Here is a 16,356-nt window from a genome sequence, read left to right as displayed (position 1 = left end):
ATGAGCCCCATGTCGGGCTCTGCACTGAGTGTGGAGCCTGCTTAAGATTCTCTCTCTCCGTCTCCCTCTCCCTCCGCCTTCTGCCTCCCCACCCGACTCTTGTGTACACATGCTCTGTCTCTCTCTCAAAACAAAAAGAAAAGAAAAGAAAAAGAAGACTATACACTGATAAGAATAGCATTTCAAGGAGGGAAGATTATTCCATATGTTTGGTTTAAACAGATAAATTTAGTATTATATAGGTAAAACAACCATGTATTTGATGGAATTTTTCACTTTTCATCCATATCGCTTAGCATTATACATGCATATCCTGAATTACTTTGCTCCAAATTCCAACTTGAAAAAGATCACTTTCATGTAGGCTTCTGAGATTAAGTCAGAGCCTTGAAATCCCGTTATTCTGGTTGTTTGAGGCAGTGGTGTGGCAGACACTCTTGGTCGGCCTCCCTATCTCTAGTACCCACTTCTTTCTCACTATCAGACTTACAGTTGTGCTCACGACAGTGTGTCTCTTTAAGAACACGTGCCTTCCCAGACTCCTGTGAAGCTAGAGTAGCCACAACCCCTGTCTGACCAAAGACACAGAGGTAAAAGTTTCCTATGTGGAGCTTCCAGGAAAGACATTTTTTGTTTTTCTGTTAAAAAGGGATGAGTCCAATTGGCACATGAATTTTGCCCTTTACTCTTCCGTTTCTTTCTGCCTGGAGTATGAATGCCCATATTGGAGGGGCAACAGCCCAGCTTTTAATTCTGAGGAAGAAAGTCAGACACTCAGAGTGGCAGAGAAAGACGTTAGGAGGAGCCTGGGATTTTGCTGACTTCTTGTAAATCTGGCCTGGGGAGGTTTCTCTGAGGAGCTGAGGTCTGAGCTAAGACTAAAAGGATGAACAGGAGTTGATTAGGCAAAGGTGGTAGATGCAATGAGAAGAAACAGCGTTGTGTAAAGACCTTAGGGCTATAGAGAGCAGGGCTCTTTTGAGGAACTGAAAGTAGTCCCTTGTGACTGAAATATTGAGCACAAAATTAGGCTGGAGAGGTAAGTGGGCCAGGTGATGGACGGCCCTGTGGTCAGTTTATATTAAGGACTTGGGTATTTGTCTTAAGAACAATGGAAAGTCGCCTAACCAACTGAGCCACCCAGGCGCCCTGGAAAGTCATTGAAGATTTTAAACTTTTAGCAATGACCTGGCCAGATTTAAATTTTAAAACTCGAATGCCATTCTATCTGTACGACGTAGAATGGATTGGAGATATGAGGCTAGAGTTGATGTGGGGGGGCTGGCTAGGATGCCAGACAGAAGATGGTAGACAAGGTGAGAGCTGATGAAAGCTTGGCTTCAGGGGGTGGCAGTGGAGATGGAGGAAAGTTGTGGGATTTGAATACTATTTGAATACTAGATTCTGGCTTGTAGAATTGAATGGCTGGTTGGGGGTTGGGTGGCATTTACTGAGAAAGGAAACATGGAGGAGTCATGAGGTGGGTGGGGGCACTATAATGAGTTTCCCCTGAACATGTTGACAGTGAAGAGCCTTGAGACACCCATGTGAGTATGTCACACAGAAGGTGTTGGTAGAAGTCTGGCACACAGTGGAGAGGTCAGGCCTGGAGTTTTCAGTGTGTAGATGGTGGATGGAATTATGTATCATGAATCATTTAAGGAGAGAAGAGAGAGTGAAAAGAGAAGGAGGCTTAGGACCATGTTGCCATAAAGATGAGTAACCTTGTCCTCGTCTTCAAGGAGCTTATAAGAAGCTTGGTAGAGGTGATGAGCTACATACATATGTATGTAATTACAATACAGACAGAAAAAGACTTATATCCTACTAATGCCATTAATGATGCATCCAGAAGAGAGTACTACTACACCAGCTAAGGGGATCAGAGACTGTTTCAGGGAGAAGCATTTAAGAACATCTTTGTTGGATAGCTAGAATAAAGTGAGGTAGATGAAGGGAGGAATGGGCTTCCAGCTTGAGACTTGATGAAAGGTTTGAAAGCTGAAAAGCAAGACACACTGGGGGAGCTTCAGGGTTTTTAGTTTATCTAAAGATGGGGTATAAGTAGAGGGGTCTTGAAAAGGTTGAGCTGGAGCCAGAGTGAGGAGAGCTGTAAATGCCAGGCTGAGATACTTTACCTGTACAAGTGGGAACCTAGCTAAGGTTTGTGTGTATGTGGAAGAGAAGGTGACGTAATGAAGCAGTAATTGAAGAAGACTCCTCTGGTTTCCCATGTGAGGTGCACTGGAGAGTATCGATACTGGAGGCAGGGAGACCAAGCAGGAGGCTGGGGAGAAGTATCTCAGAGGTTGTTTAAATGCCACAACTTAGCTCATTCAGCTAGTTAGCACAAGTAAAAAGGAAATTGAGTTAAAAAAAAAATGAATACCTTATGGAATGCAATCCTGGAAGTCCAGTTGGCTCACAGGAGATGGACAGTCATCAGGCTCTCTTTGTGTCTCTCTCTCCTTGTAGACACATAGTCTCTTGCCTTTGCTTTTCTCAGCACTATATTCTTTGTAGACCAGTTTTCTCTGTGAGGCTCTTTGCTTCTGCTCTCGCTTTACCAAGATTTGAATGGGGGTTGGGGTGCCATGACATTTGCTCTGACCCGAACTCACTAGATCTTATACCCCAGAGCCCACCATCATTTGCCACCGTCTCTACAATGATCATGGCATGAAGACATGCTCTACCTTTGGGTGACAAAGCAGACTCCAAATTGAAATCCTGGTCACAATCAATATAATAATATAACAAATCTCCTTTTCACATTTCGTGTTGATGGAACAACATAGCATTTGTTCATATTGGTTGGCATGATTTTACTCACACTGTTTCTACATTTGTGCAACAATAGATTGTTACCCGCTCCCAGAATGAGAGAAGGAACCATGTCTGTCTTATCTACCACAGTATCTATTGCTATGTAACAAATTACCCCAACACTTGCTGGCTTAAAGCAACAATAGATATTTATTATCTCACACTTTCTGTGGGCCAGAAATTTGGGAGAAGCTTGACCAGGTGGCCATGGCTTGGGGTCTTTCATGAAGTTGCAATCAAAATGTTGCTGGGGTTGCAGTCATCTGAAGGCTTGACTGAAGCTGGATGATCCCCTTCCAAGATGGCTCCCTCACATGGTTGTTGGTGGAAGGGCTCAGTTCTTCATCACATGGACCTTTGCATAGGGTTGCTTGAGCGTCCTTATGACATGGCAGCTGGTTTTCCGCAGAGTGAGTGATCCAAGCGAGATCAAGGAAGAAGCCACATTGCCTTTTATGACCTAGTCTAAGAAGTCATAGTGTCACTTTTGACACATTTTTTTTTTTTGGTAAAAACAAGTCACTAAGTCTCACACTCAAGGGAAGAAGGGTTAGCTCTATCATTTGAAGAAATAATTGTAAAAGAATTTGCAGTCATATTTTTTAAAATCACCATAACCACTATAACTTCAGCACCTGGTTCAGTGTCTGACACATAGTGGGTGCTTAGTAAAGGTTTGTGAAAAGAATGATTATTCTCTCTTCCAGACTTGGATTCGCTAGCACTGAGAAATGGACCTCAAGCAGCCACACTAAGGAATGGCCATTTGAGGTTTCACTCAGGTTTAATGTATTCTGCAATGTTGTCTCAGCAACAAGTGTTTGGGCCATTTTGAAAAGTTGCCTGGCCATTCACACAACATATGAGCTGCTGGGATTCCTTTAAGTATCGGTACAAAACTGGAAAAAGAGATATGAAGTCTCAGAGGTACATGAAAGTTAAGTTTTGCTAGTTAACTAGAATTATAAGTGAGTATTTATGATATATATCTCTAGTATAATTGGCGTTGTTATTTGAAGTGCAGCTACTTTGTATTTCTTTGAAGACTTGGGATCACTGATGTGTGTAAGACCAAGTAGATCACAGTGGGTGCAGTGGGAACCCAAACCCCATACAAACCATGGTGGAGGGAGAGCAGAATGAGATTCTCTGAAAGTTTGTTTTTTTTTTTAAAGATTGAAATTTATTTGAGAGAGAGAGAGAAAGAGAACACTCACACAGGTACACCTGAGCAGGGGGAGGGGCAGAGGGCGAGAGAGAGGGATAGAAGCAGACTCCACGATGAGCAGAGACCCTGACGTGGGGCTTAATCCCACAACCCTAAGATCATGATCTGAGCCAAAATCAAGAGTCGGATGCTTAACCAACTGAGCCACCCAGGTGCCCCCTAATAGTTTTTTAAATCCCTAGTATTCCAAGAGAAAAGAAGGTGAGTGGTAGGTGTGGGAGTGATGGATGTGTGCCGCTCAGCTCTCTCTTCAAGAAAGGGATGGTGTAGAGGGCATGTGGACATAGTAACCATGGAGCTTGTTTAAGTAAAGGACAGTAGAATGCAGTGGTTAAGTGCTTTGGAGGCAAGGAGGCCTGGGCTTGAGTTTGGCTTGTGTTATCTACTAGCTTTGTGACAGTGGGCAAATGACTTAAGCTCTTTATCTCTCAGTTTCCACATTGGGAAGGTGGAGATGATAATATAAATCTACCTCTCAGATTTGCTGGGAGGATTAAAAAGTGCTCAGCATCTTGCGTGTTCGAAATAGGCAAAATTCTTAGTTGTAAGCAACAGAAGCTATCAGATTGATCAAAATAGAAAAAGAATGAACCAAAAAGACAGTGGGCAGCTCCCAGAATCCCTAGAGAGGCTAGAGAAGTAGCTCAGGAAACAGAAACAAGGGCAGGAGCCAGGGCCACAGTCAAAATCAGCGTGGCGAGGACCCTGCTGCTGCTGCCCTCCATCACTGGATGCCTCAGTGGGCCTCATGGCCTCTGTCTTTGTCATTCCCAGTGGTGCGCTCCAGACCCTGACCCTGGCCTTGCTGCCACTCTTGCTGGAAATGTGTTGTGGGTGTCCCTGACCACACTCACCCAGCCATCAGAATGGCTTCTCGGCAGTCCTTGAGATCCTTTCTCCTTCCCCCGCCCCGCCATGCTCCCCTCAGCCCCTTCTACTTCTTTCACCTCCCTCACCTTCCTCCCTGTTCCGCTCCTTTTTTTCTCCTCTTTCTCAGTCTCTGTCTCCCTCTCATCTTATGTCTGTCTCCATTATCTCTCTCTCTCCTTTTCCCTTTCCCATCTTCCCACTTTTCTGTCTCTCCTCTCTCATCTCCATTTTCATCTCCATCTCTCATGTCTGTGTCCATCTCTCATCTTCATGTTTCATCTCCATATTCATCTCTCATCTCCGTCTCCATCTCTCATCTCCATCTCTCATCTCCGTCTCCATCTCTCATCTCCATCTCTCATCTCTGTCTCCATCTCCATTTCTATCATCTCTCTGTTTCTCCTTCAACCTTTCCCTCTCCACTGGCTCATTGTCCTTGTCAGGTAGCTGTACCAAATCTTCCTCATTAAAGAAATATGTAACCCAATGATCTCACTTTAACTTGCTTTCTCTCCTTTTCTTTCCTTCTCTAAACTTCTGAAAGGCCCATTTTTCTTTCTCACATCTTATTTAATCCACCACAGTCTGGCCTCCATCCCTTTCACTCCACTGAAAATACTCTTCCCAAGGTCAATGATGACGTCTCTGTTGCTTTGTCAGGGGTCACCTTTTCTGTCTCCCTGCTTGACTTCTTGGAAATATCTGATTTTGTTGACCATGACCTCCTTTTGAAATTCTTTCTTCTTGGCTTGGTGTTGCCATGCTTTTCTGGCTTTCCTCCTTTCTTGGACCTCACCATCTAAATGTTGTTTGTACACTTTTCATTCTATTTACCTTCTGTATTTATCTCTAGGGCTGTCATAAGAAGGTACTACATAAGAAAGTACTACAAACGGGGTTGTTTAAACAACAGTTCATTGTCTCACAGTTATGGGGGCTTGAAATCAGGGATCAAGGTGTTGGCAAGGTTCATTCCTTGGTTTGTAAAAGCATCACCCTGATGTCTTCCTCATTGTCTTGTGGTGTTCTCCTTGTGTGCATGACCCTGTGTCTAAATTTCCCCTTTTTATAAGGATACCAGTCATACTGGATTAGCCTCCCCTCCCCTAGTGACCTCATCTTAACTTAATGATAGCTCTAATGACCCTAGTTCCAAGTAATGTCACATTCTGAGGTACTGGGGGTTAGGATTTCAACACACGGCTTTGAGAAAGGGGACACAATTCAGTCCATAACATTTTCTAAGCATTGTGTTCCCTTGGTCTCGTCCCTAGCTCTTCCTGAATAGCTTCATCCAAACACATAGCTTTAACTATGACACTGCCCCTACAGTGAGGACACATACTCTAACTTAGTCCTCTCTCACTGAATTCTGGAGAAACGGATCCAATCACTCAGTGGCTGTGGTTGGAGATTCATAGGACTCTTTAAATTTATAATGTCCTGGGACACCTGGGTGGCTCAGTCAGTTAAGCGTCTGCCTTCAGCTCAGGTCATGATCCCAGGGTCCTGGGACAGAGCCCCATGTTGGGCTCCCTGCTCAGTGGAGAGCCTGCTTCTCCCTCTTCCTCTGCCCCTCCCCCTGCTTGTGCTTTCTCTCTCTCTCTCAAATGAATAAATTAAAAAAAAAATTTATAATGTCCTAAACTGAATTTATCTTTTCCTCAAAGTTTCATGTTCTTCTGAGTATCCTGACTCAGAGATGGGCTCCATCATCCACCTGGCTCCTCCAGCCCACCTTGGAAATTATCCTGAAGGCTTGCTCTAGCTTACTAGCTCCTACCTGCTTTCAGTCACGAGGTCCTGTCAATTCTGCTTTTCCTATAGCTGTCACATGGGTCATTTCTCTTTTTTATCCTGCTATCACTACCTTGGTTTAGTTTGCATCTCTTTTAGCTTGAATTATTATGACTAATAATGACAACAGGCATTTATAGAGTGCTTACCATGTGCCAGGCCCTTACATAAGATGCCTTCTAGTTCTGCTCCTCTTCAATCTGTCCTGATTCCAGAAGGACCTCTATAAACACAAATGTAGCAGGTATAATAAATGTTTAGTCACCCAAATTCAGAAGAAAACTATAACTTTTTTATTTTTATAAGTTTTTTTTTTTTTTAAGATTTTATTTATATATTTGTCAGAGCCGGTGAGAAGAACACAAGCAGGGGAAGCGGCAGGCAGAGGAGAAGCAGAATCCCCGCTGAGCAAGGAGCCCGACGTGGGACTCGATCCAGGACCTGGGGTCATGACCTGAGCCGAAGGCACATGCTCAACTGACTGAGCCACCCAGGCATCCCAAATATAACTTTTTCTATAATTCAATTTAATGATTATTTTAAACTTCCATTCTGTCTGGTGGCAGAAAACATAATCTCAAATAAATCTGAGTAACTGATTCCTGCACTGTGCCTTTTTTTTTTTAATATTTCTTAGTATTATAATTCTTTTTTTTTTCTTTAAAAATAATTTATTAGTTTTGGATCACAAAATACAGGGAAAGCACAAGGGCAGTGCCTGAGACCCCTTGGCTGTACTTCCTAGGCTATGCATCTGGAACTACCGCTGTACAACACCAGGCTTGGCCCCCAGCATCCTCACACCCTAACAGCTGGAGAGTATAGCACCCAGACCTGCCGCGAGTTTAAACACACCCCATTCACAACACAGGGCTCCCCTCCAAGCATTCTCCAGATCTCTTGCCAACAGTGAAATAGTTGCTCCAACTATCAATTTCTTAGAAGTCTCAGAAATGAGGTCACAGGCAATTATGCCTCAAAGCTCTTAGAGTTTAACCTTTTAAAGAAGGCCTTTCTTAATTAACAGCAGTGACTAAAGCCCTTTCTGTGTTCCCAGCATTCTAAGCCCCAGGCTGCCTGTGGCTCCAGACAGCAGCCCCTGGGGGTCCCCCATATCCTAGGGCAGCGATGGAGGAAGGGCAGGCCAGGCCAAGCATGAGGAATAAACAATCAATTTTATTGGGCTCAGACCAGGAGTCCATGGGTCTTGAGGACCTCTGTGTATTTATCAGTTTTCTTCTCCACATTCTTTTCGGCCTGTTTCCGTAGCCTCATGAGCTGCTTCTTCTTCCGGTAATGGATTTTGGCCTTCTCCTTTCTCTTCTCCTCCAGGGTGGCTGTTACTGCGTGGTACTTCCAACCAACCTCGTGAGCCAGGCGCCCCAGGTAAGCGAACTTCCGTGTAGCCTTCAGGCGCACAACCTTGAGGGCAGCAGGAACCACCATCCGTTTTTTCTTGTCGTAGGGTGGCGGGATCCCATCAAACACCTTGAGGCGCTCCAGGGCAGCCTGGCCTCGTTTGGTCTTGTGCGGCAGCATGCCTCGCACTGTCTGCCAAAAGATGCGGCTGGGTGCTCGGAAGTGGTAGGGGCCACAGGATGGGTTGGTGTTCATGCGCTTGTGGAGGAAGGCCAGGTACTTCAACTTGTTTCTGTAGAAATTGCCAGAAATGTTGATGGCCTCACAGCGCACGACTACAACCTTCCGGCCCAGAAGCACCTGTTTGGCCACGATGGCCGCCAGGCGGTCCAGGAGATGGCCTCGGCCATCAAGCACCAAGACCTGCCCCTCCACCATCTTTGGCAGCCGCCTGGGAAAAGTAGTATTATAATTCTTAATACTTCTACTACTAATATTGAGACTGTCATCATTTTTATTGGCAGTATAGTATTCCAGTTTATGAATATAACAAAACATTTATCCAGTTTCCTATTTATGGACTTTTAGATCATTTGTGGTCTTTTGCTATTACAAAATTTGCATAAATGTATCCATATAACTGTAAGATAAAATCCCTGAAATAGAAATACTGGATTGAAGGATATATACATTGTAAATTTTGATAGCTATTGCTGAGTTGCCCTCCAAAGAGCTTGTACCAGTTTATACTCCCACAAATAGCATATGAAAATGCTGTTTCCCATCATCACCATCAATAGTGGGTATTACGAAACTTTTAAATACTTGCCTTATTTTGTCTTAGTTATATTTCTTTAATTATAAGTGGAGGGTGAGGGATGCCTGGGTGGCTCAGTTGGTTAAGTATCTGCCTTCAGCTCAGGTCATGATCCCGGGGTCTTGGGATCAAGTCCCGCATTGGGCTCTTTACTCAGTGGAGAGCCTGCTTCTCTCTCTGCCTGCTGCTCCCCCTTTGTGCACTCTCTCTCTCTCTGACCAATAAATACATAAAATCTTTAAAAAAATAAGTGTGGGTGGGTATTTTTTCATTATATACTGTTTTTAAACCTCTATTTCCCCACCAAATTTAATATGAATATCTTTTCATTTAAAAAATATTCATCACTGCAGATATACTTTTACAAGTTTAGTTTCTAGTTACAAATCTGTAAGATGACACCAGACTGAATCTTTCTGGAAATAAGAATAAGGTGTTTGTGACTAAGAACTCTTAGGTAGATTCTAAGCCTTAGAATAAACAATAAGCCAGGAGTCTAAGCCAGAAGTTCCCCAAAGACATACAATGTGAACCAAATTCAAGTTATATATGTAATTTTAGGTTTTCTAACAGCTACATTAAAAAGGTGAAAGGAAACAGATGAATTTGAGACAATATATTTTTAACACAATATACTCAAAATAATGTCATTTCAATATATAATTGATATAAAATTAATGAAACATTTTACATTGTCTCTTTGTTCTAAGTCTTCTAAATCTAGTGTGTATTTTACTCTTACAAAACATCTCAATTTGACTAGCCACATTTCAAGTGCTCAATAGCCACATGTGGCTGGTGGCTACTGTGTTAGCACAGAGGAGTTGTAAAGAAACTTTCTCAGTGCATTGAAACTACAGCTAACACCTAAATAGCTTAAACTTGAGCATGACAACTTGCCCTAGTGTTTTGAGGCCAAGTTCAGTGCCTTTTAGAGAGGAGGTACTCAAAGTTTATTTTTCTAATTGAGTTATTTTTATTTTTTCAATTGAATGTTCATACTTGTTTTATGTAGATATGGTCAAAATACCTCATTGTAGCAATGAATCATTTTGTTAGTCATGAAACCAAAAACAATTCATACATTTTACTTTGTTTCTCAGAAATGAGAGATGTTTTAAGAATGTGTTTTCTTAAGATTTGCCAGAATTTTTCATCACACAATAGCTTTTTTTTTCCCTCTTCCTTTTGGACAATTATTGAATTGATGAAGCTTTTAAGATAGGTAGGAACAGATGTGTTGACTCAATTTGGGAGGCAAAAACATTTTTACTTGAAGAGAAGCCCTCAAGGAAATGGCAGTCTCCTAGGGGTGTTTAAAATCCAGTTGTAGGAAGTCCTGAGTTTTGAGCAGATGTTGTGATTGAATTAAGAACCAGCAGAGCTTGGGCAAACTCTTGAGATCCTCCAAATACCACAGTGCAGTATTAGGACCAGACTCCCTAGCTTGACATTTCTTTTTTTTTTTTCAAAGATTTTATTTATTTATTTGACAGAGAGGGCACACAAGCAGGGGGAGAGGGAGGGGGAGAAGCAGGCTTCCCGCAGAGCAGGGAGCCCGATGTGGGGCTCGATCCCAGGACCCTGGGATCATGACCTGAGCCGAAGGCAGACGCTTAATGACTAAGCCACCCAGGCGCCACCCCTAACTTGACATTTATTAAGAGGATTTACATTTTAAGATTTATTTGTATTTTTTAAAATTATTTATTTATTTATTAAGATTTTATGTATTTATTTGACGGAGAGACACAGCCAGAGAGGAAACATAGCAGGGGGAGCGGGAGAAGGAGAAGCAGGCTTCCCGCAGAGCACGGAGCCCAATGCGGGGCTCGATCCCAGGACCCTGGGATCATGACCTGAGCTGAAGGCAGACGCTTAACAGTTGAGCCACCCAGGCACCCACCCCCAAGATTTTTTTTAATTTATGTATTTATCAGACAGAGAGAGAGAGAGCACAAGCAGGGGGAGTGGCAGGCAGAGGGAGAAGCAGACTCCCCGCTGAGTAGGGAGCCCAATGTGGGATTCGATCCCAGGACCCTGAGATCATGACCTGAGCTGAAGGCAATCGCTTAATCGACTGAGCCACCCAGGCATCCCGAGAATTTACATTTTAATTAGTTGCCCAAAATTTGCCCTTATGATTGGTCCTTTAAGCAAATGTTAATTCCATTTACTTCTCTTAAATTTTAATGCTCCAAAATCTGTACAGTTATGTAGGTGCTTTATAATATGATGTGAGATGGGGCGCCTGGATGGCTCAGTTGGTTAAGTGTCTGCCTTCGGCTTACCTCATGATCCTAGGGTCCTGGGATTGAGCCCCGCATGGAGCCGCACATAGAGCCCCTGCATGGAGCCCCGCATGGAGCCCTGCATGGAGCCCTGCATGGAGCCCTGCATGGAGCTCCCTGCTCAGTGGGGGGTCTGCTTCTCTTTGCCCTCTGCCTCTCCTCCCTGCTTGTGTTCTCTCTCTCAAATAAACGAATAAGATCTTTTAAAAAAAAGTTAAAAAAATATAATGTGAGAAGGAAATTATTTTCTTTTCCTTCTTTTGGGAGGGAAGAAGGGAGGGAAGGCAGAGGGAGAAAGAGAGAGGGAGAGAATCTCAGGCAGGCTCCACTTCCTGGGCAGAACCCCACAAGGAGCTCAGTTTCATGACCTGGAGATCATGACCTGAGCCAAAATCAAGAGTCGGATGCTTAACCAACTGAGCCACCCCAGTGCCCTGAGATTATTTTCATTAAAATGATATTAATGTTCAACTCAAACATGGGTGCCCTAACACATTAGAAACAGACTTGGAGAGCAGGACTGGAAAAACCCTAAATACCACCTCATTCAATTCAATCCAAACCATTCCTCTTACAAATTTAGAAAACAAACTCAGAGAGGTGGAGACACCTGCTTAAATCACATAGCAATTCAGAGGTCTGGATTTTGGGCTTTCTGGTTTTCCATAGTATGAGCATTATATAACAATTACTGAGCATTTATTAAGTGCTAGGCTCTGGGCTAAGTGATTTTCTTAGACGTCACCGATTCACAAAATCTTTGCAATATAAAGTATTTCAAATTTGAAAGAAAAAAAGCATCACTCTTCTCTAACAGTTTTTTTTCTTGAAACTTCATTTGTTTTCTTAAACAGAGGTTGCTGACGCATAAGGTACCCAGAGTCAAAATCTGCAACGGGTGCTTAGGTATACCCCACTGGTCTGTGTTTTGATGGCTAAGTAAGCAATAACTTATTCACAGCTCAAGCCCAATAGATTTCTATTAAGGTTGCAGAAAGGTTTGGAAAGCACAGCTTTTTTCCCTTTTTCCTTCCTTAGTTTGTTCACTAATGACTTCTTCCCTCTTTTCCTTTCTTTTTACCTTACCTTCCCCCCTCCTTCCCTCTCCTCCTCCCACTTTCTCCTTCTCTCCCTTCCTCCCTCCCTTTTTCCTTCCTTCCATCCTAAAGTGATGGTACTAAGGGCGTTTTCTGTCAAGATTCTAAACTTTTTTTTTTTTTTTTTGATTTGATCTTGGACACAGAGAATGTTGGGCATGTAAGGTTCTCAGGCATCATCTGAAGAGAAGCAGAAGCCCAGAGAGGTAGGGAGTTTTATGTGAGGTCAACAAAGTGAAACTGTACGGAGGTCAGAAAGCTACTACATAGCAGGAATTCAGTCAGCCCAAGTGGAAAACTGTCAGAAAAGCAAAGGTAATGTGTCACTGGTTTTGGAGGTATCCATCCTTTTTTTAATAACATGATTCAACCTCAAACCAGGAGGTTCTGTAACTTCACTTGAAGGAAGCCAGGATCCCTTGTCCAGAGCCTCAGAATGAAAAGCAAATCTCTAATCATACTCAGTACTTCAAAACCCCTAGAGTTGAGGTCCAGGTAGCCAGTGGGGCTGACACAGAGTAGGTTCTCAGAAACACAAGGGTCTGGACTTGGAAATACACACAAGAGGAAAAGATGACTTTTACTAACCTGTGCTTTAAGGCTCTTTAAATCACTTGACTGTGGAATAAAACCAACACATTAAGAAGCCCTAAGGAGGGAGAACTTGAAACTGGTTTTGCATGTTGGAAGTCCAGTTTTTCAGATCCATTTTCAGTGACAGGCTGGTGAGGTTCTCAGTACCAGGACATTCACTTTCCCATCTCAGTGACTGCAGCAAATGAATCTCCAAAGTCCATTTCTGGGCCTTATTTTCTTCTCTTGTAAAACAAGAGGATTGGTCCAAATGGCCAGTCTTTCTATAGAGTGCTACCTTATGACTCTGTAATCATATTAAAATAATGAAATGACATGGGATTCATTAATTTTTTATCATCCTGATTTTTTTTTTTCCTGTCCCAGTTTGTAGCTTGGCTGAACTGGCTGAACTAAGGGGAATACCTTTGATGCTCTAAATTACTTGTAGATATTTTATCTCACATTTTCCCCCAGAGAATGTTAGGGCTGCTGCATTTCTCAGAGATCCTTGCCTAGAAAATAATATAGAAGCAAAACACTATTAGAGATTTAGTGGTGTTTTGTGGAATGATCCCCAATGTGCTCAGAATAAAGCCAAACTCCTTTCCATGGCCTGCAAGGCCCCTGCCTGACCTGGCTCCTCTGTACTTTCCAGGCTTATGTCATAAGTCTCTCTCTTCCTCGTTTAATTTATTCTGGACACATGGCCTTCCTTTAGCTCCTTGAAGGCACCATGTTCTTTCCTAACTCAAGACCTTGATATGGCCTGTTTTCTCTGCTGAAACTCTCTTCCCTCACTCTTGGTCGGCTTGGATGACTCAGGCATAAATATCACATCATTAGGGAAGTGACCACCCCATCCAAAACCGAAGTCAGGCCACCCTGTCCTTTTCTCTTCAGAGCATTCGATATGCTTTTGATTTACACGTATTTGTATGTTTAGTTTAATATCTGTCTCCCTAACTAGTCCTTGAGGGATGGGGCTATTTCTTTCTTTCTTTGCTCTTGTATTTCCTAGCACACAGTAGGCACTCAATAACCATTTGCCAAATTAGTGAATGAGTGAATGCACTCACAGAAAATTCCCAACACAGTCAGGTCTTAATGGTTGTTTATATATGACACAATTTATTAGACCCACTTAGTGAAAGTGCCTCCCTGACCTTGTGCTGGCATTGTGGAAATAGTTATTGGTCCTTCGGTAAGTTGGCAACATTTCCAATGTGTGTTTATCCAGACTGAGTCAGCCTCTTTAATGACTCCGTGGGATGCAATGTGAGTTCCCCCAATGTGAGTTCTTGGTCAACTGCAGGGATGTTCTCCTGGCCAAGAAGATACCTGAGATTTTGAGTTTGAACTAACGTATCCTTAAGAGAAAGATCAAGTGACTCTCCAGTGACCGGTATCGTCAATGAGTAAAACCAGAATTAAGTCATATGTGGAAATACTACACAGTCACCTGACTGCAGTCAGTTTTACTTAGCCGTTGCTGGAGCCCCATGGAAAAGGGCTTATTTATTAAGAATGGAATCGTTCTTTTTAAAATTCTGTAGCAATCATGTCTCTCTCTCTTTTTTTTCTTCCAGTCCATGGAAAGTGTTATCTCAGGCAGCTCTGTGCAGGAAGTTGGGTTTATCACTTCCTCACAGTTGCAGTTTGTCTAGGACTGAACTACATGCTATCAGATTACATCAAAATGTAGGCCTTTGTGTGTTTAACTCATCAAAGGAGTGGACCCTCAGGACTTGATATCACTTCACTGCATATGCAGCCATGTAGCAAAACAAAGCCTATCTAAACAGGACAGAACTATTTCTGTTGTGCGGCGGCTCCGCTAGCTCGAACTTGCAGAAATGGTCGGGTTTCAGGTGTCTGCAGTGTTTCACTTCTTGTTTTTATATTTATCTCTTTTTAGAATTGCAGTCATTTGCCTGGTTGTGTGCAAGGAAGGAAACCCAAAATATTACCTACAAGGGAGGAGACAAGATTGCTCCAATCCCCAGCGTCAGTTGGAGGCAGCACTAACCTTCACCTCATCTTGATTTTCACTTGAAAGCTGAAGGTGCTGTGGTCATAGTCCAGGCTCTGGACGGGCCGCACAGGGGGGTTTGAAGCCGGGCTTCTCTGTTTCCTGGTTGTTTGTCCTGGGGCAAGTTATTTTACCTCCGTGAGCTTCTTTTCTCTGTCTGAAAAATGGAACAATAGTAGCACCTGCCTCGTAGCCTTATGGTATGGGACAAACGATAGGGATTAAGTAATGTGGGGGACACGCCGATGGACCGGGCCCACCACAGGAGACACACACCCGTCTTATGAAGCCCTGGGATACCACAGGCCGCGCCACGCTCTGCAGAGTGGCCAGGCAAGCTGGGGGCGCAGTCCCAGGCTCGCTCAAGTTTCTCAGGCTGCACTTCCACCTTTGGGGCCTCATTGCTAGTTTCTTCTCCGCGGAGTTCCCTCTTCTCTGCAGCGGGCTGGCCGCCAGATGCGGCCTCTATTGGCAGCCACAGGAAGCCGATGCAACTGTGAAGTAATACTTCTGCCCCAGGGCTGGCTCCGCCCTGTTGACCAAGGGTTTTAGATCTGCTCAGCCAACTCCTTTTAATGTCTTGCCTAAAAAGGACTTCTCACCCAGCTTGGCTGCGTCGGGCGATGGCTGACTGCCTTGGAGGGCTCAGACAAACTGCTTTCGGGGGATAGAAATGGTGAAGGGATCTTCTTCCTCCCAGCCCAGTGCTTCAGGAGCGGGGGGGGGGGGGGGGCACCATTTTGCAGCAACTCTCCCATCTGATGATCATTTACCAAAATCAAATGTCAAAGGAAGACAGATAGGCTTGATTCTATAAAATCCCTCCAAGCCAGTGGAGTATAATGAGGTACTCTTAAAAAAATTATTTGCATCAAGGCAGTATGCAAATTGTCACAGACCTATGACTGGAAAGAAATTAAGTTACACCTAAAAAACTATAAGAAGGTAAATGTTTTCTCTTTTCCTTTTTTAAAATCTGAAACCATCCTAAATAGGAAATTGAAACAAGCATAATGCTTTATTGCTTCTTTATACTTGGGTTATTCGCTGATGGTTCCCTACCTCATGGTTTCCTCCCTTCCGGCTCCTGAGGTGGCAGATGCCCTGTGAGCCACACTTCACCTCAGCTGTTCAGAAGATCACTCCAGAGCCACAACCACCCTCCATTCAGGGCCAGCTGGCTTTGGGTTGGTGTCAGAGGTTCTCATCCAGTGGCTTTTGTCTCTCTGCCTGGCCCCTTGGGGTGAGCTCTTTGGCTGTCTCTTTAGCTTTTGTTCCTGGATGCTGTCTTTGGAACTACCTTTCATGGCCACAGGGCCAACTTCATGTCACCCTCAAGCACAGGAGACAGCTTCCCAGGCTACATCTAGCATCTTGGGCTCCGTGTTATCTGGGAGGAATTGAGACGTTTGGCTAGTTCTCTTAGAACAGTAGTGAGAAGCCCAGGTCTTTCTGTTGCTTGATTA

General features: G+C 43.6%; 1 pseudogene across 4 annotated transcripts; it reads right to left on the bottom strand.

The window, feature by feature from the left end:
* Positions 1 to 2,989: 2,989 nt before the first annotated feature.
* On the bottom strand, positions 2,990 to 15,333 carry LOC114205160 (large ribosomal subunit protein uL13 pseudogene; annotated as a pseudogene). Of its 4 annotated transcripts, none has more exons than XR_003608342.2 (5): positions 15,167 to 15,333; positions 14,888 to 15,047; positions 12,874 to 13,165; positions 6,871 to 6,944; positions 2,990 to 3,291 (listed from the first exon to the last, which is right to left on the bottom strand). The product of XR_003608342.2 is annotated as a large ribosomal subunit protein uL13 pseudogene, transcript variant X2 (transcript). The 4 variants fall into 4 exon arrangements; XR_015767097.1 differs by having other exon boundaries at positions 2,990 to 3,286; XR_015767098.1 differs by having other exon boundaries at positions 2,990 to 3,221.
* Positions 15,334 to 16,356: the final 1,023 nt, after the last annotated feature.

The sequence above is a fragment of the Eumetopias jubatus genome, unplaced genomic scaffold (assembly GCF_037043125.1).
Source record: "Eumetopias jubatus isolate StellerSeaLion01/CBP00866 unplaced genomic scaffold, mEumJub1_p1.0 scaffold_17, whole genome shotgun sequence".
Lineage (NCBI taxonomy): Eukaryota > Metazoa > Chordata > Mammalia > Carnivora > Otariidae > Eumetopias > Eumetopias jubatus.
This window is presented reverse-complemented; position numbering and strand designations above follow the sequence as displayed.